A 24470-nucleotide genomic window follows, 5' to 3' on the forward strand; every position below is an offset into this window, starting at 1 on the left:
CCAAAGAGTCCATCCCAAAATCCGACAAACAAGCAAAATGAACAAAAAACATTGAATTCAATTCTTTCTGATTTTAGAAACTGCATTAAAGAAGGGGTGCACCGGTCCTGGAGATACTGCAATACCAGGTCAATGCGTGGAGTGGACAGAGCAAGCTCTTTTTCCATCTCCCTGTTCTAAAAATCCATTTAATATATGGTCCCCAGATAGGGGACGTATCAGATATTAAACTGATAAGAACAGATACTACACTTGATCTTAGCCAAAAGGCCGAGAAGCGATAACCAGAATTGGTTTCAAACTACGGAGCCACCCAAGGATCCTGAAAAGTCCATTTGTGGAGATGAGCTCCTGGACTCCCGTTAAGAAGACATGTTGTCAACCTCTAGATCCCTTACATGCCTGCACTTTTCGGCTTGCTGCTGCTGCAATCCACGCGTTTTAGATCTGCATAACTCCACCTCTTTAAACACAGCACCTTCACCCCCTGCTGTTCCCACCCGCCTCAACACCGTTGGAAGGGAGGAGAACCAATTAAGGCGGGGGGTGGGGTGGAACGAGCAGCTGTCTACCCTTAGCAGGAGGGCTCCTGATTACATACCTCTCCTGCTGCTGCTGCTGGCTGTCCAGCAGCAGACTGAAGGTGGCTGCTGCTGTGCACAGGTATATAAAGGCTCAGAGCCTATTATGACACGCGCAGCCAGCGTTCCATTGCCACATTCCATCTACTGCAGGCAGGATACCTGGCTGGCTGAATGTCGCTGAGAAGCTCACAGAGACCGCCATAAGCAACAGTTTAACAGAATGCCACAGACTAATCAACCAAACTTTTTGGGTTGGGTTCTCTTTTATAGTCTGCAGGCATTAAATGAAAGAAGTCAGTGTTCCAGCAGAAGGAGACAACGTTTCAGAAAAGGCATTGTAGCAAACCAAAAAAGAAATTTTAAGCGCAGCAGAGTAACCAGCGCACATACCTGTTAGCTCAGGTGAGTTTAAAAGGCTGCTGTTGATAACAAGGGCATTTGCTAAATAGATGGTGTGTGTGCAACAATATACTGAAAGGTCAATTATATTGTGCAGCTTATCTCACCACCTGTAGTTATTTAGGTGAAAGCTCCAAAATGCTTGCCTAATATGTCTGTTTATCCAAAAGGAAGTAAAAAGGGAGAGCTAGAAAGATAGCATTGCATCACATTACATGGCAATGCAATGCACAGTTGCTGAAGTTGAACCAAAATGAGCTTGTAATCTGGCTTCTGCAACTTTGAACATGAAAAATCCAATGAGGAGAAGAAAAGCAAAGCCAAAGAGTCCATCCCAAAATCCGACAAACAAGCAAAATGAACAAAAAACATTGATTTCAATTCTTTCTGATTTTAGAAACTGCATTAAAGAAGGGGTGCACCGGTCCTGGAGATACTGCAATACCAGGTCAATGCGTGGAGTGGACAGAGCAAGCTCTTTTTCCATCTCCCTGTTCTAAAAATCCATTTAATATATGGTCCCCAGATAGGGGACGTATCAGATATTAAACTGATAAGAACAGATACTACACTTGATCTTAGCCAAAAGGCCGAGAAGCGATAACCAGAATTGGTTTCAAACTACGGAGCCACCCAAGGATCCTGAAAAGTCCATTTGTGGAGATGAGCTCCTGGACTCCCGTTAAGAAGACATGTTGTCAACCTCTAGATCCCTTACATGCCTGCACTTTTCGGCTTGCTGCTGCTGCAATCCACGCGTTTTAGATCTGCATAACTCCACCTCTTTAAACACAGCACCTTCACCCCCTGCTGTTCCCACCCGCCTCAACACCGTTGGAAGGGAGGAGAACCAATTAAGGCGGGGGGTGGGGTGGAACGAGCAGCTGTCTACCCTTAGCAGGAGGGCTCCTGATTACATACCTCTCCTGCTGCTGCTGCTGCTGGCTGTCCAGCAGCAGACTGAAGGTGGCTGCTGCTGTGCACAGGTATATAAAGGCTCAGAGCCTATTATGACACGCGCAGCCAGCGTTCCATTGCCACATTCCATCTACTGCAGGCAGGATACCTGGCTGGCTGAATGTCGCTGAGAAGCTCACAGAGACCGCCATAAGCAACAGTTTAACAGAATGCCACAGACTAATCAACCAAACTTTTTGGGTTGGGTTCTCTTTTATAGTCTGCAGGCATTAAATGAAAGAAGTCAGTGTTCCAGCAGAAGGAGACAACGTTTCAGAAAAGGCATTGTAGCAAACCAAAAAAGAAATTTTAAGCGCAGCAGAGTAACCAGCGCACATACCTGTTAGCTCAGGTGAGTTTAAAAGGCTGCTGTTGATAACAAGGGCATTTGCTAAATAGATGGTGTGTGTGCAACAATATACTGAAAGGTCAATTATATTGTGCAGCTTATCTCACCACCTGTAGTTATTTAGGTGAAAGCTCCAAAATGCTTGCCTAATATGTCTGTTTATCCAAAAGGAAGTAAAAAGGGAGAGCTAGAAAGATAGCATTGCATCACATTACATGGCAATGCAATGCACAGTTGCTGAAGTTGAACCAAAATGAGCTTGTAATCTGGCTTCTGCAACTTTGAACATGAAAAATCCAATGAGGAGAAGAAAAGCAAAGCCAAAGAGTCCATCCCAAAATCCGACAAACAAGCAAAATGAACAAAAAACATTGAATTTAATTCTTTCTGATTTTAGAAACTGCATTAAAGAAGGGGTGCACCGGTCCTGGAGATACTGCAATACCAGGTCAATGCGTGGAGTGGACAGAGCAAGCTCTTTTTCCATCTCCCTGTTCTAAAAATCCATTTAATATATGGTCCCCAGATAGGGGACGTATCAGATATTAAACTGATAAGAACAGATACTACACTTGATCTTAGCCAAAAGGCCGAGAAGCGATAACCAGAATTGGTTTCAAACTACGGAGCCACCCAAGGATCCTGAAAAGTCCATTTGTGGAGATGAGCTCCTGGACTCCCGTTAAGAAGACATGTTGTCAACCTCTAGATCCCTTACATGCCTGCACTTTTCGGCTTGCTGCTGCTGCAATCCACGCGTTTTAGATCTGCATAACTCCACCTCTTTAAACACAGCACCTTCACCCCCTGCTGTTCCCACCCGCCTCAACACCGTTGGAAGGGAGGAGAACCAATTAAGGCAGGGGGTGGGGTGGAACGAGCAGCTGTCTACCCTTAGCAGGAGGGCTCCTGATTACATACCTCTCCTGCTGCTGCTGCTGCTGGCTGTCCAGCAGCAGACTGAAGGTGGCTGCTGCTGTGCACAGGTATATAAAGGCTCAGAGCCTATTATGACACGCGCAGCCAGCGTTCCATTGCCACATTCCATCTACTGCAGGCAGGATACCTGGCTGGCTGAATGTCGCTGAGAAGCTCACAGAGACCGCCATAAGCAACAGTTTAACAGAATGCCACAGACTAATCAACCAAACTTTTTGGGTTGGGTTCTCTTTTATAGTCTGCAGGCATTAAATGAAAGAAGTCAGTGTTCCAGCAGAAGGAGACAACGTTTCAGAAAAGGCATTGTAGCAAACCAAAAAAGAAATTTTAAGCGCAGCAGAGTAACTAGCGCACATACCTGTTATCCCAGGTGAGTTTAAAAGGCTGCTGTTGATAACAAGGGCATTTGCTAAATAGCTGGTGTGTGTGCAACAATATACTGAAAGGTCAATTATATTGTGCAGCTTATCTCACCACCTGTAGTTATTTAGGTGAAAGCTCCAAAATGCTTGCCTAATATGTCTGTTTATCCAAAAGGAAGTAAAAAGGGAGAGCTAGAAAGATAGCATTGCATCACATTACATGGCAATGCAATGCACAGTTGCTGAAGTTGAACCAAAATGAGCTTGTAATCTGGCTTCTGCAACTTTGAACATGAAAAATCCAATGAGGAGAAGAAAAGCAAAGCCAAAGAGTCCATCCCAAAATCCGACAAACAAGCAAAATGAACAAAAAACATTGAATTCAATTCTTTCTGATTTTAGAAACTGCATTAAAGAAGGGGTGCACCGGTCCTGGAGATACTGCAATACCAGGTCAATGCGTGGAGTGGACAGAGCAAGCTCTTTTTCCATCTCCCTGTTCTAAAAATCCATTTAATATATGGTCCCCAGATAGGGGACGTATCAGATATTAAACTGATAAGAACAGATACTACACTTGATCTTAGCCAAAAGGCCGAGAAGCGATAACCAGAATTGGTTTCAAACTACGGAGCCACCCAAGGATCCTGAAAAGTCCATTTGTGGAGATGAGCTCCTGGACTCCCGTTAAGAAGACATGTTGTCAACCTCTAGATCCCTTACATGCCTGCACTTTTCGGCTTGCTGCTGCTGCAATCCACGCGTTTTAGATCTGCATAACTCCACCTCTTTAAACACAGCACCTTCACCCCCTGCTGTTCCCACCCGCCTCAACACCGTTGGAAGGGAGGAGAACCAATTAAGGCGGGGGGTGGGGTGGAACGAGCAGCTGTCTACCCTTAGCAGGAGGGCTCCTGATTACATACCTCTCCTGCTGCTGCTGCTGGCTGTCCAGCAGCAGACTGAAGGTGGCTGCTGCTGTGCACAGGTATATAAAGGCTCAGAGCCTATTATGACACGCGCAGCCAGCGTTCCATTGCCACATTCCATCTACTGCAGGCAGGATACCTGGCTGGCTGAATGTCGCTGAGAAGCTCACAGAGACCGCCATAAGCAATAGTTTAACAGAATGCCACAGACTAATCAACCAAACTTTTTGGGTTGGGTTCTCTTTTATAGTCTGCAGGCATTAAATGAAAGAAGTCAGTGTTCCAGCAGAAGGAGACAACGTTTCAGAAAAGGCATTGTAGCAAACCAAAAAAGAAATTTTAAGCGCAGCAGAGTAACCAGCGCACATACCTGTTAGCTCAGGTGAGTTTAAAAGGCTGCTGTTGATAACAAGGGCATTTGCTAAATAGATGGTGTGTGTGCAACAATATACTGAAAGGTCAATTATATTGTGCAGCTTATCTCACCACCTGTAGTTATTTAGGTGAAAGCTCCAAAATGCTTGCCTAATATGTCTGTTTATCCAAAAGGAAGTAAAAAGGGAGAGCTAGAAAGATAGCATTGCATCACATTACATGGCAATGCAATGCACAGTTGCTGAAGTTGAACCAAAATGAGCTTGTAATCTGGCTTCTGCAACTTTGAACATGAAAAATCCAATGAGGAGAAGAAAAGCAAAGCCAAAGAGTCCATCCCAAAATCCGACAAACAAGCAAAATGAACAAAAAACATTGATTTCAATTCTTTCTGATTTTAGAAACTGCATTAAAGAAGGGGTGCACCGGTCCTGGAGATACTGCAATACCAGGTCAATGCGTGGAGTGGACAGAGCAAGCTCTTTTTCCATCTCCCTGTTCTAAAAATCCATTTAATATATGGTCCCCAGATAGGGGACGTATCAGATATTAAACTGATAAGAACAGATACTACACTTGATCTTAGCCAAAAGGCCGAGAAGCGATAACCAGAATTGGTTTCAAACTACGGAGCCACCCAAGGATCCTGAAAAGTCCATTTGTGGAGATGAGCTCCTGGACTCCCGTTAAGAAGACATGTTGTCAACCTCTAGATCCCTTACATGCCTGCACTTTTCGGCTTGCTGCTGCTGCAATCCACGCGTTTTAGATCTGCATAACTCCACCTCTTTAAACACAGCACCTTCACCCCCTGCTGTTCCCACCCGCCTCAACACCGTTGGAAGGGAGGAGAACCAATTAAGGCGGGGGGTGGGGTGGAACGAGCAGCTGTCTACCCTTAGCAGGAGGGCTCCTGATTACATACCTCTCCTGCTGCTGCTGCTGCTGGCTGTCCAGCAGCAGACTGAAGGTGGCTGCTGCTGTGCACAGGTATATAAAGGCTCAGAGCCTATTATGACACGCGCAGCCAGCGTTCCATTGCCACATTCCATCTACTGCAGGCAGGATACCTGGCTGGCTGAATGTCGCTGAGAAGCTCACAGAGACCGCCATAAGCAACAGTTTAACAGAATGCCACAGACTAATCAACCAAACTTTTTGGGTTGGGTTCTCTTTTATAGTCTGCAGGCATTAAATGAAAGAAGTCAGTGTTCCAGCAGAAGGAGACAACGTTTCAGAAAAGGCATTGTAGCAAACCAAAAAAGAAATTTTAAGCGCAGCAGAGTAACCAGCGCACATACCTGTTAGCTCAGGTGAGTTTAAAAGGCTGCTGTTGATAACAAGGGCATTTGCTAAATAGATGGTGTGTGTGCAACAATATACTGAAAGGTCAATTATATTGTGCAGCTTATCTCACCACCTGTAGTTATTTAGGTGAAAGCTCCAAAATGCTTGCCTAATATGTCTGTTTATCCAAAAGGAAGTAAAAAGGGAGAGCTAGAAAGATAGCATTGCATCACATTACATGGCAATGCAATGCACAGTTGCTGAAGTTGAACCAAAATGAGCTTGTAATCTGGCTTCTGCAACTTTGAACATGAAAAATCCAATGAGGAGAAGAAAAGCAAAGCCAAAGAGTCCATCCCAAAATCCGACAAACAAGCAAAATGAACAAAAAACATTGAATTTAATTCTTTCTGATTTTAGAAACTGCATTAAAGAAGGGGTGCACCGGTCCTGGAGATACTGCAATACCAGGTCAATGCGTGGAGTGGACAGAGCAAGCTCTTTTTCCATCTCCCTGTTCTAAAAATCCATTTAATATATGGTCCCCAGATAGGGGACGTATCAGATATTAAACTGATAAGAACAGATACTACACTTGATCTTAGCCAAAAGGCCGAGAAGCGATAACCAGAATTGGTTTCAAACTACGGAGCCACCCAAGGATCCTGAAAAGTCCATTTGTGGAGATGAGCTCCTGGACTCCCGTTAAGAAGACATGTTGTCAACCTCTAGATCCCTTACATGCCTGCACTTTTCGGCTTGCTGCTGCTGCAATCCACGCGTTTTAGATCTGCATAACTCCACCTCTTTAAACACAGCACCTTCACCCCCTGCTGTTCCCACCCGCCTCAACACCGTTGGAAGGGAGGAGAACCAATTAAGGCGGGGGGTGGGGTGGAACGAGCAGCTGTCTACCCTTAGCAGGAGGGCTCCTGATTACATACCTCTCCTGCTGCTGCTGCTGCTGGCTGTCCAGCAGCAGACTGAAGGTGGCTGCTGCTGTGCACAGGTATATAAAGGCTCAGAGCCTATTATGACACGCGCAGCCAGCGTTCCATTGCCACATTCCATCTACTGCAGGCAGGATACCTGGCTGGCTGAATGTCGCTGAGAAGCTCACAGAGACCGCCATAAGCAACAGTTTAACAGAATGCCACAGACTAATCAACCAAACTTTTTGGGTTGGGTTCTCTTTTATAGTCTGCAGGCATTAAATGAAAGAAGTCAGTGTTCCAGCAGAAGGAGACAACGTTTCAGAAAAGGCATTGTAGCAAACCAAAAAAGAAATTTTAAGCGCAGCAGAGTAACCAGCGCACATACCTGTTATCCCAGGTGAGTTTAAAAGGCTGCTGTTGATAACAAGGGCATTTGCTAAATAGCTGGTGTGTGTGCAACAATATACTGAAAGGTCAATTATATTGTGCAGCTTATCTCACCACCTGTAGTTATTTAGGTGAAAGCTCCAAAATGCTTGCCTAATATGTCTGTTTATCCAAAAGGAAGTAAAAAGGGAGAGCTAGAAAGATAGCATTGCATCACATTACATGGCAATGCAATGCACAGTTGCTGAAGTTGAACCAAAATGAGCTTGTAATCTGGCTTCTGCAACTTTGAACATGAAAAATCCAATGAGGAGAAGAAAAGCAAAGCCAAAGAGTCCATCCCAAAATCCGACAAACAAGCAAAATGAACAAAAAACATTGAATTCAATTCTTTCTGATTTTAGAAACTGCATTAAAGAAGGGGTGCACCGGTCCTGGAGATACTGCAATACCAGGTCAATGCGTGGAGTGGACAGAGCAAGCTCTTTTTCCATCTCCCTGTTCTAAAAATCCATTTAATATATGGTCCCCAGATAGGGGACGTATCAGATATTAAACTGATAAGAACAGATACTACACTTGATCTTAGCCAAAAGGCCGAGAAGCGATAACCAGAATTGGTTTCAAACTACGGAGCCACCCAAGGATCCTGAAAAGTCCATTTGTGGAGATGAGCTCCTGGACTCCCGTTAAGAAGACATGTTGTCAACCTCTAGATCCCTTACATGCCTGCACTTTTCGGCTTGCTGCTGCTGCAATCCACGCGTTTTAGATCTGCATAACTCCACCTCTTTAAACACAGCACCTTCACCCCCTGCTGTTCCCACCCGCCTCAACACCGTTGGAAGGGAGGAGAACCAATTAAGGCGGGGGGTGGGGTGGAACGAGCAGCTGTCTACCCTTAGCAGGAGGGCTCCTGATTACATACCTCTCCTGCTGCTGCTGCTGCTGGCTGTCCAGCAGCAGACTGAAGGTGGCTGCTGCTGTGCACAGGTATATAAAGGCTCAGAGCCTATTATGACATGCGCAGCCAGCGTTCCATTGCCACATTCCATCTACTGCAGGCAGGATACCTGGCTGGCTGAATGTCGCTGAGAAGCTCACAGAGACCGCCATAAGCAACAGTTTAACAGAATGCCACAGACTAATCAACCAAACTTTTTGGGTTGGGTTCTCTTTTATAGTCTGCAGGCATTAAATGAAAGAAGTCAGTGTTCCAGCAGAAGGAGACAACGTTTCAGAAAAGGCATTGTAGCAAACCAAAAAAGAAATTTTAAGCGCAGCAGAGTAACCAGCGCACATACCTGTTAGCTCAGGTGAGTTTAAAAGGCTGCTGTTGATAACAAGGGCATTTGCTAAATAGATGGTGTGTGTGCAACAATATACTGAAAGGTCAATTATATTGTGCAGCTTATCTCACCACCTGTAGTTATTTAGGTGAAAGCTCCAAAATGCTTGCCTAATATGTCTGTTTATCCAAAAGGAAGTAAAAAGGGAGAGCTAGAAAGATAGCATTGCATCACATTACATGGCAATGCAATGCACAGTTGCTGAAGTTGAACCAAAATGAGCTTGTAATCTGGCTTCTGCAACTTTGAACATGAAAAATCCAATGAGGAGAAGAAAAGCAAAGCCAAAGAGTCCATCCCAAAATCCGACAAACAAGCAAAATGAACAAAAAACATTGAATTTAATTCTTTCTGATTTTAGAAACTGCATTAAAGAAGGGGTGCACCGGTCCTGGAGATACTGCAATACCAGGTCAATGCGTGGAGTGGACAGAGCAAGCTCTTTTTCCATCTCCCTGTTCTAAAAATCCATTTAATATATGGTCCCCAGATAGGGGACGTATCAGATATTAAACTGATAAGAACAGATACTACACTTGATCTTAGCCAAAAGGCCGAGAAGCGATAACCAGAATTGGTTTCAAACTACGGAGCCACCCAAGGATCCTGAAAAGTCCATTTGTGGAGATGAGCTCCTGGACTCCCGTTAAGAAGACATGTTGTCAACCTCTAGATCCCTTACATGCCTGCACTTTTCGGCTTGCTGCTGCTGCAATCCACGCGTTTTAGATCTGCATAACTCCACCTCTTTAAACACAGCACCTTCACCCCCTGCTGTTCCCACCCGCCTCAACACCGTTGGAAGGGAGGAGAACCAATTAAGGCGGGGGGTGGGGTGGAACGAGCAGCTGTCTACCCTTAGCAGGAGGGCTCCTGATTACATACCTCTCCTGCTGCTGCTGCTGCTGGCTGTCCAGCAGCAGACTGAAGGTGGCTGCTGCTGTGCACAGGTATATAAAGGCTCAGAGCCTATTATGACACGCGCAGCCAGCGTTCCATTGCCACATTCCATCTACTGCAGGCAGGATACCTGGCTGGCTGAATGTCGCTGAGAAGCTCACAGAGACCGCCATAAGCAACAGTTTAACAGAATGCCACAGACTAATCAACCAAACTTTTTGGGTTGGGTTCTCTTTTATAGTCTGCAGGCATTAAATGAAAGAAGTCAGTGTTCCAGCAGAAGGAGACAACGTTTCAGAAAAGGCATTGTAGCAAACCAAAAAAGAAATTTTAAGCGCAGCAGAGTAACCAGCGCACATACCTGTTATCCCAGGTGAGTTTAAAAGGCTGCTGTTGATAACAAGGGCATTTGCTAAATAGCTGGTGTGTGTGCAACAATATACTGAAAGGTCAATTATATTGTGCAGCTTATCTCACCACCTGTAGTTATTTAGGTGAAAGCTCCAAAATGCTTGCCTAATATGTCTGTTTATCCAAAAGGAAGTAAAAAGGGAGAGCTAGAAAGATAGCATTGCATCACATTACATGGCAATGCAATGCACAGTTGCTGAAGTTGAACCAAAATGAGCTTGTAATCTGGCTTCTGCAACTTTGAACATGAAAAATCCAATGAGGAGAAGAAAAGCAAAGCCAAAGAGTCCATCCCAAAATCCGACAAACAAGCAAAATGAACAAAAAACATTGAATTCAATTCTTTCTGATTTTAGAAACTGCATTAAAGAAGGGGTGCACCGGTCCTGGAGATACTGCAATACCAGGTCAATGCGTGGAGTGGACAGAGCAAGCTCTTTTTCCATCTCCCTGTTCTAAAAATCCATTTAATATATGGTCCCCAGATAGGGGACGTATCAGATATTAAACTGATAAGAACAGATACTACACTTGATCTTAGCCAAAAGGCCGAGAAGCGATAACCAGAATTGGTTTCAAACTACGGAGCCACCCAAGGATCCTGAAAAGTCCATTTGTGGAGATGAGCTCCTGGACTCCCGTTAAGAAGACATGTTGTCAACCTCTAGATCCCTTACATGCCTGCACTTTTCGGCTTGCTGCTGCTGCAATCCACGCGTTTTAGATCTGCATAACTCCACCTCTTTAAACACAGCACCTTCACCCCCTGCTGTTCCCACCCGCCTCAACACCGTTGGAAGGGAGGAGAACCAATTAAGGCGGGGGGTGGGGTGGAACGAGCAGCTGTCTACCCTTAGCAGGAGGGCTCCTGATTACATACCTCTCCTGCTGCTGCTGCTGCTGGCTGTCCAGCAGCAGACTGAAGGTGGCTGCTGCTGTGCACAGGTATATAAAGGCTCAGAGCCTATTATGACATGCGCAGCCAGCGTTCCATTGCCACATTCCATCTACTGCAGGCAGGATACCTGGCTGGCTGAATGTCGCTGAGAAGCTCACAGAGACCGCCATAAGCAACAGTTTAACAGAATGCCACAGACTAATCAACCAAACTTTTTGGGTTGGGTTCTTTTTTATAGTCTGCAGGCATTAAATGAAAGAAGTCAGTGTTCCAGCAGAAGGAGACAACGTTTCAGAAAAGGCATTGTAGCAAACCAAAAAAGAAATTTTAAGCGCAGCAGAGTAACCAGCGCACATACCTGTTAGCTCAGGTGAGTTTAAAAGGCTGCTGTTGATAACAAGGGCATTTGCTAAATAGATGGTGTGTGTGCAACAATATACTGAAAGGTCAATTATATTGTGCAGCTTATCTCACCACCTGTAGTTATTTAGGTGAAAGCTCCAAAATGCTTGCCTAATATGTCTGTTTATCCAAAAGGAAGTAAAAAGGGAGAGCTAGAAAGATAGCATTGCATCACATTACATGGCAATGCAATTGCAATGCACAGTTGCTGAAGTTGAACCAAAATGAGCTTGTAATCTGGCTTCTGCAACTTTGAACATGAAAAATCCAATGAGGAGAAGAAAAGCAAAGCCAAAGAGTCCATCCCAAAATCCGACAAACAAGCAAAATGAACAAAAAACATTGAATTCAATTCTTTCTGATTTTAGAAACTGCATTAAAGAAGGGGTGCACCGGTCCTGGAGATACTGCAATACCAGGTCAATGCGTGGAGTGGACAGAGCAAGCTCTTTTTCCATCTCCCTGTTCTAAAAATCCATTTAATATATGGTCCCCAGATAGGGGACGTATCAGATATTAAACTGATAAGAACAGATACTACACTTGATCTTAGCCAAAAGGCCGAGAAGCGATAACCAGAATTGGTTTCAAACTACGGAGCCACCCAAGGATCCTGAAAAGTCCATTTGTGGAGATGAGCTCCTGGACTCCCGTTAAGAAGACATGTTGTCAACCTCTAGATCCCTTACATGCCTGCACTTTTCGGCTTGCTGCTGCTGCAATCCACGCGTTTTAGATCTGCATAACTCCACCTCTTTAAACACAGCACCTTCACCCCCTGCTGTTCCCACCCGCCTCAACACCGTTGGAAGGGAGGAGAACCAATTAAGGCGGGGGGTGGGGTGGAACGAGCAGCTGTCTACCCTTAGCAGGAGGGCTCCTGATTACATACCTCTCCTGCTGCTGCTGCTGCTGGCTGTCCAGCAGCAGACTGAAGGTGGCTGCTGCTGTGCACAGGTATATAAAGGCTCAGAGCCTATTATGACACGCGCAGCCAGCGTTCCATTGCCACATTCCATCTACTGCAGGCAGGATACCTGGCTGGCTGAATGTCGCTGAGAAGCTCACAGAGACCGCCATAAGCAACAGTTTAACAGAATGCCACAGACTAATCAACCAAACTTTTTGGGTTGGGTTCTCTTTTATAGTCTGCAGGCATTAAATGAAAGAAGTCAGTGTTCCAGCAGAAGGAGACAACGTTTCAGAAAAGGCATTGTAGCAAACCAAAAAAGAAATTTTAAGCGCAGCAGAGTAACCAGCGCACATACCTGTTAGCTCAGGTGAGTTTAAAAGGCTGCTGTTGATAACAAGGGCATTTGCTAAATAGATGGTGTGTGTGCAACAATATACTGAAAGGTCAATTATATTGTGCAGCTTATCTCACCACCTGTAGTTATTTAGGTGAAAGCTCCAAAATGCTTGCCTAATATGTCTGTTTATCCAAAAGGAAGTAAAAAGGGAGAGCTAGAAAGATAGCATTGCATCACATTACATGGCAATGCAATGCACAGTTGCTGAAGTTGAACCAAAATGAGCTTGTAATCTGGCTTCTGCAACTTTGAACATGAAAAATCCAATGAGGAGAAGAAAAGCAAAGCCAAAGAGTCCATCCCAAAATCCGACAAACAAGCAAAATGAACAAAAAACATTGAATTCAATTCTTTCTGATTTTAGAAACTGCATTAAAGAAGGGGTGCACCGGTCCTGGAGATACTGCAATACCAGGTCAATGCGTGGAGTGGACAGAGCAAGCTCTTTTTCCATCTCCCTGTTCTAAAAATCCATTTAATATATGGTCCCCAGATAGGGGACGTATCAGATGTTAAACTGATAAGAACAGATTTTTTTTAATTTGGCTATCCCCTGCAGAGGGATAAAACCGTTTATTAAAACTTTAACAAATTACAAGCATAATTAAACAAATACCAAACGTTAAAAGACAAATGAAATTTACAAAACAAAAAAATACAAAGATTTTAAATAATTAGGTTCCATTGGTCAACAAGCCATTTTTTGGAAATATGTGCATTCTTCTTTTTGTCAATTAAATAATAAGTATACATTTCACATAAACATAAACTTAAAACATCATTCACTGATAAAACATCTTGTTTAAAAATAGCAATGTTGCGCGCTTTCCAGAGAGATGACTTGGCGCAGTTCACTGTCTTCCAAGCCATTGTGTACTGGTCCATTGTGGGGCATTCCATAAGTCCGTATAGCACAGTTTTATATGTAAAGTCCTTGAGGTCTGCCACCCTTTCCAGTAGGTGGAGCAGTCTTCTCCAGAAATCCTTTGCAAAATTACATGTCCATAATAGATGTTCCACCGTTTCCTCGTCTTGGCATCCGGCTCTTGGGCAGATGGCAGACCTCACAAATCCTCTTCTGTATTGGAATGCCCGGCAAGGAAGACAGCGGTGCATGCAACTCCAAGCCAGATCTCTCTGTTCATTAAAAAGATAAAAAACGTTAATCATTTTCCAGATAGACATAGATTTGTCATCATCATATCTGTCAACATTACATATTTCCTCACTTTTACGTATTTCTTTAATTAGTTTCTTACTATTTCTTAATTCCTCTATTTTCTTAGTCCCTAAATTAAAATCGGACACTATTTTCCTTAAAATCTCATAATGCGTCGACAAATTAAAAGCATGGGGCACAGATATATTAACTTCATACCATCCAAACTTTCTCATAAAAAATCCTGTATTAAAACGCATAAAAAAGGACCAATAGTGATTCTTAAAAAGGGCATTAAAACAGTAAACGAACAGATGGATTAAAAGAAACCTATTAAAATCTGGAAAATCTTTACCACCTTTTACTTTTGATTTCATCACGATTTCTCTTTTCAGCTTTTCCATTTTTGAGTTCCAAAAGAAGGTAAAACAGGTTTTGATTATCTTTTTTAAAACATTAACAGGCGGGGGGAAAACCATGCTAAGATACAATAAAAGAGGTAAAATCACCATCTTTAAAACCAATACTTTACCCTCCATTGTAAGTCTCCTCATGTTCCACATACATATTTTCGTATTTACTTTCTGTGTAACTGTTTCCCAACTATTATAACCATCATTATTTTCAGTGAATGATATACCTAAAATGGAAATGGATTCGGAGACATTAATTGGTACATCACGTAAAATCATCCCCCCAACACTTAAAATGTTACACTTATTAAAATTGATTTTAAAACCAGAAGCTAGACAAAAGGATTGCACTTGATGGAGAGTGGCCGTAAGTGATGGTGCATCTGTACACAAGACCGCCACGTCATCCATGTAGCCTACAACCTTGGCCTCCAAACCACCGCTTCCAGGCAGAGGGACACCGCATATCTGTTTATTTTGGCGTATTGCACATAACATTGGTTCCAGTGCACAGATAAACAGTAGGGGGGACAGAGGGCATCCCTGTTTCACCCCTGACCGTAAAAATACCTCTTGTGTCTTAAAACCATTCACTAAAATCTTACTTGTACAATCCTTGTAAAATGCTTTAAGCGATAGTAAAAACCCTTCTGGTATGCCCATTTTCTCTAAAACTTTAAAAAGATAAAAGTGTGAGACACGGTCAAATGCTTTTTCAAAATCAATAGATAAAATCGCCATTTTCCCCTTTCTGTCTTTCACATCCTCAATACAGTCTTTCACTAAATTCAGATTGTCCCATATACTGCGCCCCGGCACCCCACACACTTGATTAGAATGAATAACTTTGCTGATGACTTCTTTTAGACGATTTGCACAAATTTTAGCCATTATTTTATAGTCACAATTTAAAAGTGTTATTGGTCTCCAGTTTTCTAATTTTGATTTATCACCTTTTTTGTATAGGAGGGAGACTTCACCTTTCTTCCAGGAATTTAATAAAACCTTATTATTAAAAACCTCAGTAAACAAATAAAACAAATCATCTTTTAAAATATCATAAAAACATACATAAAATTCTATTGGGATGCCATCAGGACCAGGGACCTTTCCAGTTTTAAAACTTTTAATAGTTTTTAACACTTCTTGTTCCGTTAAAACTTGGGATAAAAACTCTTGGGATGCGGGATCTAAAACAGCTGTTAGTCCTTGCAGCGAATCATCCATTAATTTATTATCTATATTTTTTCCATTAAAAAGATTAGAAAAAAAAACCTCAACTTTACCCAGCATATTTTTTATATTATTCTCACCATCTATATGGTCAATTATCACTTTTTCTTTTTTATTTTTCCTAAAAAAATATCTGGAACACTTTTCATTTTCTTCTATATGTTGTACTCTAGAACGAAAAATGATCTCTTTTCCTTTTTGTTCTAGCCATTTTGAAATCTCTTCTTTTAAGTTTGAAATATCAACTTGTACATCTATCCCATTGTCTCTGAGCTTAAATAATGTTTGTAGGCGGGTATTTAAAATTCTATATTCTTCATATTTTTCTTTGGCTCTACATATACTCTTTTTAATAAAAAAGTCTTTTATTTTTACTTTCATTCTATCCCACCATACACTCATAGTCTCATTTGTTTTTTTCCCTTTTCTACATTTCCTATAAAACTCAATAAAATCTGATAAAATCTGCGGGTCGGTTAAAAGGGATACGTTCATTTTCCAGCTTTTCTTACCACATTTTTTGTTGTCATTTACTTTTATGGTAAAGGATAAAAGTTTATGGTCTGAAAATATATTAGCTAAAACTTCACATTTGGCAGGTATTGTTTTATCTGAACCAAAAATACAATCAATCCTAGAGCTACAATTAGCATTGCTCCAAGTGAAACCGGCGTCCTCTGGGCTGTCACTATGACACTCTTTATATATGTCTATCAATTTAGCATCTTTGACTATATCATGTAGCATACCTGAGGTTTTATCGTAGTTCCTGCTTACAGAGCTGGAGCGCCGGTTTTCACCTTTTAAAACACAATTAAAATCCCCTGCTAAGATAAAAGGTTCAGAGTTATTAATAAATAATGGTAAAAGATCAAGCATTTCGGCTCTTTCATTTTTCTCTGGGGATCCATAAAAATTTAAAAACTGCCATCTAATACCATCACTAAAAGCTTTTACTAATAAAATACGACCTGGTAAAATTTCCTGAATAAAATCAATTAAAACGTTCCCTTTAAAAAGTATGGCTACACCCGCTGATCCTGCAGCATTCGATCCGGACCAGACAGATGGCCCACACTTCCACTCATCTTTATATTTTTGATATGACATTTCATGTGGGATATTACATTCTTGCAGAAAAAATACAGATGCAGTAAAACACGTAAAAAAATTAAAAAGAGCAGTTCTTCTCGTGTTAGATTTTATGCCTCTCACGTTGAGGGAAATACCTTTCAGTTCAGCCATCATTAGAAAATGTAGAAATTTTACTTAGGTAACTAAGAGCAACGGATTTACCTGTCCGATGAACCTGATCAGACCACTGGGCTTGCGCCTCCCTCCTCATCTGATAGTATCGTCACGAGAGTCTCCGTGGAGGAGGAAAGATTACCACATTTATATAAACCCGACGCTACACTGGCATAGCTCGGAGGGCTGGCTGGCAGAACCCGCTGGGTCTCCATTGGCTGGCCATGCAGTTCCTCATCAGGTGGGTCCCCGAGGGGTTCCGCCGCCCCTGTTTGACCTGTAGAAGGTCGTCCTATAGGAGGAGGTTGCGCACAAGGCAGAGCCTCTGACTCTTCAGAGGCAGCAAGATCCCGGTCCCCACCTGTAGCAGCGGAGACCGAAACCCCTGAGGGTCCAGCGTCCACGTCCCCTTCTGGAGAAGTGTCCATCTGTTCACCTCCTGCTGCCTCCTCCGAACCACCCTTTTTCTTTTTCTTAGGACCCACCTTTATCCACTCAGCGCCCTCAGCACTAGGAGACCCAGACTGGGCATGGGCTTCTGTGTCGGCCTTTTGCCGGTCCCTTTTGACCTTACCAGTAGTGCCCTTCTGCTCCTTCTCAGCCCTCCTTTTGGACTCCCGCAGGTCCTGCAGCCAGGTTTTGGGATTTGGTATTTTACCTGTCATAGACTCTGGAGACACTTCACTATTTGGTACGCCCTTATTGTCTCCAGAGGCTCCAGGTTGTTGTTCCTCCTCCTGAGGGGTGGTCTGATCTTTTGGTCCTTGGTCGGACGTCTTGGACTTCCCCTTTTGCTCATCTTCCCGAAATCTGTGAGGGCAAGAAAAATAAAAGTGACCTGGAGTCTGGCAAAAACTGCATTTCTTTTCCTTAGGGCATTCTTTTGTCTCATGTTCTTCACTAGCACAATTTCTACATGATACATGACAGTTTTCTTTTGAATGACCATAGCGCCCACAATTTCTGCAATATACTGGCATCCCAGAAAAGAAGAAATCCCCATTTGTTTGCCCAATTTTGAAACGGGCAGGGGGGAGCCGTATACCACCTGGTGTATTTGGATCTCTTGTACACTTCACAAGGAATTTCCACTTAGATGTCCATATGTTATATTCGTTTAATATCTTCCCAATACATTTAACACTTTTAAAATAAATTGCTAGAAATGACATTACTTCTGGAGCAGAAACAAAGGGCGAAAATATTTTTACAATAACCAGTCTTACCTCATCCAGGACGTGCTCAACAATTTGTATCCCTTTCAAAACAGGACTATTTTCAACTTTTTTTAACTTTTCTAGTACATCTCTAAAAATACCTTCTCCGGTGAATGTGATGTCATAGTCACCTCTTCTGGGATAATCCTGGATGGAGAGAATTTCATTCCTTTGTACGCCAAGAATGTTCCTGAGCACGTCCTGGACTACATACCCTAATTTCCTCATATCCGAGCCACCCGCCGTGAAGTGAACTCGGATAGAGTTTTTTAGCCTCGCATAAAGAGGCACGAGGTTAGGGTCAACCTCCATGGAAAAACGCAACAAGGTTGCAAATTGCAGCCGCTTGCAATCTGCGCTCCCAGTGTTCTTGCAGCGAAAAACACCTGGAAGCTGGGGGATCGCAACTCGTTACCCTGGGACTAAGCCCTCTCCCTAATAGCAGCAAGCAGGCTAAGTCCACCAAAGTGGACGATCCTGCCAGGCCAAGGAGAGGGGTACCCGAGTGCCCTTCAACCACAATCTCCTGCAATAAAGCACTTGATCTTAGCCAAAAGGCCGAGAAGCGATAACCAGAATTGGTTTCAAACTACGGAGCCACCCAAGGATCCTGAAAAGTCCATTTGTGGAGATGAGCTCCTGGACTCCCGTTAAGAAGACATGTTGTCAACCTCTAGATCCCTTACATGCCTGCACTTTTCGGCTTGCTGCTGCTGCAATCCACGCGTTTTAGATCTGCATAACTCCACCTCTTTAAACACAGCACCTTCACCCCCTGCTGTTCCCACCCGCCTCAACACCGTTGGAAGGGAGGAGAACCAATTAAGGCGGGGGGTGGGGTGGAACGAGCAGCTGTCTACCCTTAGCAGGAGGGCTCCTGATTACATACCTCTCCTGCTGCTGCTGCTGCTGGCTGTCCAGCAGCAGACTGAAGGTGGCTGCTGCTGTGCACAGGTATATAAAGGCTCAGAGCCTATTATGACACGCGCAGCCAGCGTTCCATTGCCACATTCCATCTACTGCAGGCAGGATACCTGGCTGGCTGAATGTCGCTGAGAAGCTCACAGAGACCGCCATAAGCAACAGTTTAACAGAATGCCACAGACTAATCAACCAAACTTTTTGGGTTGGGTTCTCTTTTATAGTCTGCAGGCATTAAATGAAAGAAGTCAGTGTTCCAGCAGAAGGAGACAACGTTTCAGAAAAGGCATTGTAGCAAACCAAAAAAGAAATTTTAAGCGCAGCAGAGTAATCAGCGCACATACCTGTTAGCTCAGGTGAGTTTAAAAGGCTGCTGTTGATAACAAGGGCATTTGCTAAATAGATGGTGTGTGTGCAACAATATACTGAAAGGTCAATTATATTGTGCAGCTTATCTCACCACCTGTAGTTATTTAGGTGAAAGCTCCAAAATGCTTGCCTAATATGTCTGTTTATCCAAAAGGAAGTAAAAAGGGAGAGCTAGAAAGATAGCATTGCATCACATTACATGGCAATGCAATGCACAGTTGCTGAAGTTGAACCAAAATGAGCTTGTAATCTGGCTTCTGCAACTTTGAACATGAAAAATCCAATGAGGAGAAGAAAAGCAAAGCCAAAGAGTCCATCCCAAAATCCGACAAACAAGCAAAATGAACAAAAAACATTGAATTCAATTCTTTCTGATTTTAGAAACTGCATTAAAGAAGGGGTGCACCGGTCCTGGAGATACTGCAATACCAGGTCAATGCGTGGAGTGGACAGAGCAAGCTCTTTTTCCATCTCCCTGTTCTAAAAATCCATTTAATATATGGTCCCCAGATAGGGGACGTATCAGATATTAAACTGATAAGAACAGATACTACACTTGATCTTAGCCAAAAGGCCGAGAAGCGATAACCAGAATTGGTTTCAAACTACGGAGCCACCCAAGGATCCTGAAAAGTCCATTTGTGGAGATGAGCTCCTGGACTCCCGTTAAGAAGACATGTTGTCAACCTCTAGATCCCTTACATGCCTGCACTTTTCGGCTTGCTGCTGCTGCAATCCACGCGTTTTAGATCTGCATAACTCCACCTCTTTAAACACAGCACCTTCACCCCCTGCTGTTCCCACCCGCCTCAACACCGTTGGAAGGGAGGAGAACCAATTAAGGCGGGGGGTGGGGTGGAACGAGCAGCTGTCTACCCTTAGCAGGAGGGCTCCTGATTACATACCTCTCCTGCTGCTGCTGCTGCTGGCTGTCCAGCAGCAGACTGAAGGTGGCTGCTGCTGTGCACAGGTATATAAAGGCTCAGAGCCTATTATGACACGCGCAGCCAGCGTTCCATTGCCACATTCCATCTACTGCAGGCAGGATACCTGGCTGGCTGAATGTCGCTGAGAAGCTCACAGAGACCGCCATAAGCAACAGTTTAACAGAATGCCACAGACTAATCAACCAAACTTTTTGGGTTGGGTTCTCTTTTATAGTCTGCAGGCATTAAATGAAAGAAGTCAGTGTTCCAGCAGAAGGAGACAACGTTTCAGAAAAGGCATTGTAGCAAACCAAAAAAGAAATTTTAAGCGCAGCAGAGTAACCAGCGCACATACCTGTTAGCTCAGGTGAGTTTAAAAGGCTGCTGTTGATAACAAGGGCATTTGCTAAATAGATGGTGTGTGTGCAACAATATACTGAAAGGTCAATTATATTGTGCAGCTTATCTCACCACCTGTAGTTATTTAGGTGAAAGCTCCAAAATGCTTGCCTAATATGTCTGTTTATCCAAAAGGAAGTAAAAAGGGAGAGCTAGAAAGATAGCATTGCATCACATTACATGGCAATGCAATGCACAGTTGCTGAAGTTGAACCAAAATGAGCTTGTAATCTGGCTTCTGCAACTTTGAACATGAAAAATCCAATGAGGAGAAGAAAAGCAAAGCCAAAGAGTCCATCCCAAAATCCGACAAACAAGCAAAATGAACAAAAAACATTGAATTCAATTCTTTCTGATTTTAGAAACTGCATTAAAGAAGGGGTGCACCGGTCCTGGAGATACTGCAATACCAGGTCAATGCGTGGAGTGGACAGAGCAAGCTCTTTTTCCATCTCCCTGTTCTAAAAATCCATTTAATATATGGTCCCCAGATAGGGGACGTATCAGATATTAAACTGATAAGAACAGATACTACACTTGATCTTAGCCAAAAGGCCGAGAAGCGATAACCAGAATTGGTTTCAAACTACGGAGCCACCCAAGGATCCTGAAAAGTCCATTTGTGGAGATGAGCTCCTGGACTCCCGTTAAGAAGACATGTTGTCAACCTCTAGATCCCTTACATGCCTGCACTTTTCGGCTTGCTGCTGCTGCAATCCACGCGTTTTAGATCTGCATAACTCCACCTCTTTAAACACAGCACCTTCACCCCCTGCTGTTCCCACCCGCCTCAACACCGTTGGAAGGGAGGAGAACCAATTAAGGCGGGGGGTGGGGTGGAACGAGCAGCTGTCTACCCTTAGCAGGAGGGCTCCTGATTACATACCTCTCCTGCTGCTGCTGCTGCTGGCTGTCCAGCAGCAGACTGAAGGTGGCTGCTGCTGTGCACAGGTATATAAAGGCTCAGAGCCTATTATGACACGCGCAGCCAGCGTTCCATTGCCACATTCCATCTACTGCAGGCAGGATACCTGGCTGGCTGAATGTCGCTGAGAAGCTCACAGAGACCGCCATAAGCAACAGTTTAACAGAATGCCACAGACTAATCAACCAAACTTTTTGGGTTGGGTTCTCTTTTATAGTCTGCAGGCATTAAATGAAAGAAGTCAGTGTTCCAGCAGAAGGAGACAACGTTTCAGAAAAGGCATTGCAGCAAACCAAAAAAGAAATTTTAAGCGCAGCAGAGTAACCAGCGCACATACCTGTTAGCTCAGGTGAGTTTAAAAGGCTGCTGTTGATAACAAGGGCATTTGCTAAATAGATGGTGTGTGTGCAACAATATACTGAAAGGTCAATTATATTGTGCAGCTTATCTCACCACCTGTAGTTATTTAGGTGAAAGCTCCAAAATGCTTGCCTAATATGTCTGTTTATCCAAAAGGAAGTAAAAAGGGAGAGCTAGAAAGATAGCATTGCATCACATTACATGGCAATGCAATGCACAGTTGCTGAAGTTGAACCAAAATGAGCTTGTAATCTGGCTTCTGCAACTTTGAACATGAAAAATCCAATGAGGAGAAGAAAAGCAAAGCCAAAGAGTCCATCCCAAAATCCGACAAACAAGCAAAATGAACAAAAAACATTGAATTCAATTCTTTCTGATTTTAGAAACTGCATTAAAGAAGGGGTGCACCGGTCCTGGAGATACTGCAATACCAGGTCAATGCGTGGAGTGGACAGAGCAAGCTCTTTTTCCATCTCCCTGTTCTAAAAATCCATTTAATATATGGTCCCCAGATAGGGGACGTATCAGATATTAAACTGATAAGAACAGATACTACACTTGATCTTAGCCAAAAGGCCGAGAAGCGATAACCAGAATTGGTTTCAAACTACGGAGCCACCCAAGGATCCTGAAAAGTCCATTTGTGGAGATGAGCTCCTGGACTCCCGTTAAGAAGACATGTTGTCAACCTCTAGATCCCTTACATGCCTGCACTTTTCGGCTTGCTGCTGCTGCAATCCACGCGTTTTAGATCTGCATAACTCCACCTCTTTAAACACAGCACCTTCACCCCCTGCTGTTCCCACCCGCCTCAACACCGTTGGAAGGGAGGAGAACCAATTAAGGCGGGGGGTGGGGTGGAACGAGCAGCTGTCTACCCTTAGCAGGAGGGCTCCTGATTACATACCTCTCCTGCTGCTGCTGCTGCTGGCTGTCCAGCAGCAGACTGAAGGTGGCTGCTGCTGTGCACAGGTATATAAAGGCTCAGAGCCTATTATGACACGCGCAGCCAGCGTTCCATTGCCACATTCCATCTACTGCAGGCAGGATACCTGGCTGGCTGAATGTCGCTGAGAAGCTCACAGAGACCGCCATAAGCAACAGTTTAACAGAATGCCACAGACTAATCAACCAAACTTTTTGGGTTGGGTTCTCTTTTATAGTCTGCAGGCATTAAATGAAAGAAGTCAGTGTTCCAGCAGAAGGAGACAACGTTTCAGAAAAGGCATTGTAGCAAACCAAAAAAGAAATTTTAAGCGCAGCAGAGTAACCAGCGCACATACCTGTTAGCTCAGGTGAGTTTAAAAGGCTGCTGTTGATAACAAGGGCATTTGCTAAATAGATGGTGTGTGTGCAACAATATACTGAAAGGTCAATTATATTGTGCAGCTTATCTCACCACCTGTAGTTATTTAGGTGAAAGCTCCAAAATGCTTGCCTAATATGTCTGTTTATCCAAAAGGAAGTAAAAAGGGAGAGCTAGAAAGATAGCATTGCATCACATTACATGGCAATGCAATGCACAGTTGCTGAAGTTGAACCAAAATGAGCTTGTAATCTGGCTTCTGCAACTTTGAACATGAAAAATCCAATGAGGAGAAGAAAAGCAAAGCCAAAGAGTCCATCCCAAAATCCGACAAACAAGCAAAATGAACAAAAAACATTGAATTCAATTCTTTCTGATTTTAGAAACTGCATTAAAGAAGGGGTGCACCGGTCCTGGAGATACTGCAATACCAGGTCAATGCATGGAGTGGACAGAGCAAGCTCTTTTTCCATCTCCCTGTTCTAAAAATCCATTTAATATATGGTCCCCAGATAGGGGACGTATCAGATATTAAACTGATAAGAACAGATCAGGTTTCAACATAATTTATTAAGTGCGTAAAAGATGGTTTACAATCAAAAACAACAACACAAACAGTACATTATTAAAACACAGAATTCCACCCATTAAAACCCCATATACGATTAGCATCCCTCCTCCCAATACATTTGACATCCCTTAAGTAATAAATATACATCTGGCTAAAAGCAATTTTAAGACAATCCTTCACAGAAATAGCATCACGTTTAAAAAGTAAAATATTGCGTGCCTTCCAAAGGGCGTCTTTAAAACAGTTAATCATACACCAACATATACAATACTGTTGAGGGGTCGGACATTTAAAAAGGCCATATAAAACATATTCATGGTTAAAATCTCTTAAACCGCAAGTCCATTTTAAAAGAATCCCAACTTTGTGCCAAAGTTCCTGTGCAAATGGGCAATTCCACATAAGGTGCAAGGTGGTTTCGTCATTAACACATGAGTCTCTGGGGCATTTGGCTCTGGCCACGAGGCCTCTCCTGTGTTGAAACTCTCTGGTGGGGAGGCACTGGTGGACCACCATCCATGCGATGTCCTTATGTCCATTTGCTAAGAATTTCCCGAAGACATTCTTCCAAACTTGCTTCGATCTCTCTTCTGAGAAATTTACTATGGGGGTCACATCTTCATTCCTCCTCAGAAAAGATAAAAGCTTCT

The 24470-nt window shown here is 43.4% G+C and overlaps 15 non-coding genes across 15 annotated transcripts; all 15 read right to left on the reverse strand.

Annotated features, from left to right (window-relative positions):
* Positions 1-91: 91 nt before the first annotated feature.
* LOC141180454 (U2 spliceosomal RNA) lies at positions 92-282 on the reverse strand. The gene has a single exon (XR_012256198.1). It is a non-coding gene; the product is annotated as a U2 spliceosomal RNA (small nuclear RNA).
* Positions 283-1394: 1112 nt separating this feature from the next.
* On the reverse strand, positions 1395-1585 carry LOC141180455 (U2 spliceosomal RNA). Its single transcript, XR_012256199.1, has one exon. It is a non-coding gene; the product is annotated as a U2 spliceosomal RNA (small nuclear RNA).
* Positions 1586-2700: 1115 nt separating this feature from the next.
* LOC141180456 (U2 spliceosomal RNA) lies at positions 2701-2891 on the reverse strand. The gene has a single exon (XR_012256200.1). It is a non-coding gene; the product is annotated as a U2 spliceosomal RNA (small nuclear RNA).
* Positions 2892-4006: 1115 nt separating this feature from the next.
* LOC141180457 (U2 spliceosomal RNA) lies at positions 4007-4197 on the reverse strand. The gene has a single exon (XR_012256201.1). It is a non-coding gene; the product is annotated as a U2 spliceosomal RNA (small nuclear RNA).
* Positions 4198-5309: 1112 nt separating this feature from the next.
* On the reverse strand, positions 5310-5500 carry LOC141180458 (U2 spliceosomal RNA). The gene has a single exon (XR_012256202.1). It is a non-coding gene; the product is annotated as a U2 spliceosomal RNA (small nuclear RNA).
* A 1115-nt stretch (positions 5501-6615) lies between these two features.
* LOC141180459 (U2 spliceosomal RNA) lies at positions 6616-6806 on the reverse strand. The gene has a single exon (XR_012256203.1). It is a non-coding gene; the product is annotated as a U2 spliceosomal RNA (small nuclear RNA).
* Positions 6807-7921: 1115 nt separating this feature from the next.
* Positions 7922-8112, reverse strand: LOC141180460 (U2 spliceosomal RNA). The gene has a single exon (XR_012256204.1). It is a non-coding gene; the product is annotated as a U2 spliceosomal RNA (small nuclear RNA).
* A 1115-nt stretch (positions 8113-9227) lies between these two features.
* LOC141180461 (U2 spliceosomal RNA) lies at positions 9228-9418 on the reverse strand. Its single transcript, XR_012256205.1, has one exon. It is a non-coding gene; the product is annotated as a U2 spliceosomal RNA (small nuclear RNA).
* Positions 9419-10533: 1115 nt separating this feature from the next.
* On the reverse strand, positions 10534-10724 carry LOC141180463 (U2 spliceosomal RNA). The gene has a single exon (XR_012256206.1). It is a non-coding gene; the product is annotated as a U2 spliceosomal RNA (small nuclear RNA).
* Positions 10725-11845: 1121 nt separating this feature from the next.
* On the reverse strand, positions 11846-12036 carry LOC141180464 (U2 spliceosomal RNA). Its single transcript, XR_012256207.1, has one exon. It is a non-coding gene; the product is annotated as a U2 spliceosomal RNA (small nuclear RNA).
* A 1115-nt stretch (positions 12037-13151) lies between these two features.
* LOC141179779 (U2 spliceosomal RNA) lies at positions 13152-13338 on the reverse strand. The gene has a single exon (XR_012255751.1). It is a non-coding gene; the product is annotated as a U2 spliceosomal RNA (small nuclear RNA).
* A 6390-nt stretch (positions 13339-19728) lies between these two features.
* Positions 19729-19919, reverse strand: LOC141180466 (U2 spliceosomal RNA). Its single transcript, XR_012256209.1, has one exon. It is a non-coding gene; the product is annotated as a U2 spliceosomal RNA (small nuclear RNA).
* A 1115-nt stretch (positions 19920-21034) lies between these two features.
* On the reverse strand, positions 21035-21225 carry LOC141180467 (U2 spliceosomal RNA). Its single transcript, XR_012256210.1, has one exon. It is a non-coding gene; the product is annotated as a U2 spliceosomal RNA (small nuclear RNA).
* A 1115-nt stretch (positions 21226-22340) lies between these two features.
* Positions 22341-22531, reverse strand: LOC141180468 (U2 spliceosomal RNA). The gene has a single exon (XR_012256211.1). It is a non-coding gene; the product is annotated as a U2 spliceosomal RNA (small nuclear RNA).
* A 1115-nt stretch (positions 22532-23646) lies between these two features.
* On the reverse strand, positions 23647-23836 carry LOC141179805 (U2 spliceosomal RNA). The gene has a single exon (XR_012255770.1). It is a non-coding gene; the product is annotated as a U2 spliceosomal RNA (small nuclear RNA).
* Positions 23837-24470: the final 634 nt, after the last annotated feature.

This window comes from Phyllobates terribilis, unplaced genomic scaffold (genome assembly GCF_046119375.1).
Source record: "Phyllobates terribilis strain yellow unplaced genomic scaffold, ASM4611937v1 Scaffold_30__1_contigs__length_15301838, whole genome shotgun sequence".
Classification (NCBI taxonomy): domain Eukaryota; kingdom Metazoa; phylum Chordata; class Amphibia; order Anura; family Dendrobatidae; genus Phyllobates; species Phyllobates terribilis.